Source organism: Limulus polyphemus, unplaced genomic scaffold, assembly GCF_000517525.1.
Source record: "Limulus polyphemus unplaced genomic scaffold, Limulus_polyphemus-2.1.2 Scaffold12288, whole genome shotgun sequence".
In the NCBI taxonomy this organism is placed as follows: Eukaryota; Metazoa; Arthropoda; class Merostomata; order Xiphosura; family Limulidae; genus Limulus; species Limulus polyphemus.
The window spans coordinates 12234-13795 of record NW_013677898.1 but is presented as its reverse complement, the minus strand read 5'-3'; the positions used below and the strand labels follow the sequence as shown (position 1 = coordinate 13795).

At 30.0% G+C, this 1562-nt stretch overlaps 1 protein-coding gene across 1 annotated transcript in view; it reads left to right on the top strand.

Moving 5' to 3' along the window:
• Positions 1-907: 907 nt before the first annotated feature.
• Positions 908-1562, top strand: part of LOC106476961 (AP-1 complex subunit mu-1-like) — a 12564-nt gene continuing 11909 nt past the window's right edge. The window contains exon 1 of the mRNA XM_013937573.2: positions 908-995. The gene's annotated coding sequence lies outside the window, so the exon portion shown is untranslated. The remainder of the gene's footprint in view (positions 996-1562) is intronic.

The following is a 1562-nucleotide window of genomic DNA, read 5'->3' as shown; positions in this document are numbered from 1 at the left end:
CTGGTAGCTGATAACCTCTTCAATACTGGTAGCTGATAACCTCTTCAATAGTGGTAGCTGATAACCTCTTCAATAGTAATAGCTGATAACCTCTTCAATAGTGGTAGCTGATAACCTCTTCAATAGTAATAGCTGATTACTTTTTTATATGTTAATTCTGCATAACAACTAGTGGTAGTTATTTGAGGATAGGTTTATTGATTGTCATGGGCAATAGATGCAGGAGAAACGTAGGTTAAGTTTATATGTTGTAAAAGGCAACAATACATGAAAAGCCAGTTGATAAAAATAAAGATTATAAGGTTATCCATTGTATCTTTTCCCCACAGAAAATCTGTATGCTCAACAGCTGACTTAAGTAGTTTTTGTTGTTATCCATCATTATATGTTGGAACTACTGTAAGAAACTGATTTATTTAAAATCAACTCCAGTAAATGTCTGCTTTCCTCGGGGGGCATCCTTAGATACATGTAGGACTGTCTCCAAACTTAAGAATGTGGGGCTGAAAATAATGAAATAATTTTGTTGTTTAAATAGAAATGTAGAAATTACATGATTTATTTCAAGATATATTTAACAAAGAATCCTGGTAAAAATTGTGATAAATCAAGAACAGTTTTGAATTAGTAAAATATAAACTGGATATATTTTGTTTTCAGCTTAAATAAATCAGATTGATATGAAGTGGAGACTTAAGCATATGATTTTTTAAAATCAACTTACAGTTCGTCTATGGTCGATTTTGGTTATATGAAAGTTGTGTATGATAAATGGTAAACTTTGACACAGGGAGTCTTTTTATTTTGTGATATCTAAAATGGTTTGAATGATAAAATTGTAGAGTTATGTAGGTGAAAATTCATCAGTTATAGAAGTAATAATAGATAAAAACGAAAGCCAGTGGTACGTTCCTTAACTTGATGCAGTGGTTGCTACTACAAAGAAGAATGCAAATGTTGCCCTTGTGTTTGTATTCCTCCACAAGATTGTTCAAGTAAGACTAGGCTTGGTATCTAGAACACTAACTCCCTCAGCAGGGGCAGAAGTTCATTTTATTTGTCTTCCTCTAAATGATGTTTATAACACTTTGAATACAATATATGTTTACACATGCAATATTAATAGTAATGTGTAGCAAGTTACTAACATATATGTATGATTTATGTCATTAAGTGTCAAAGTATCTGTGTAACTAATCATGAAATAAGAAACCAAACAGTTGAGTTCTTTCAGAAGGCAGACTGTTTTCTCTGTGAAGAAAGAATGTCTACTTTCTAAACGTGAACAGATTTCTGGTTTTGTGAATTTTTACATAGTATCATATAATGTTTTGTTACATTTGTATTTGTAACAAGGAATGAGCTTTTATTTTCTAATTGTTACATTAACATGTTACTTTAAAATGAATTGCTACAGTAATATGTTACTTTAAAATGAATCGTTATAGTAATAAGTTACTTTAAAATGAATTGCTACAGTAATATGTTACTTTAAAATGAATCGTTATAGTAATAAGTTACTTTAAAATGAATTGCTACAGTAATATGTTACTTTAAAATGA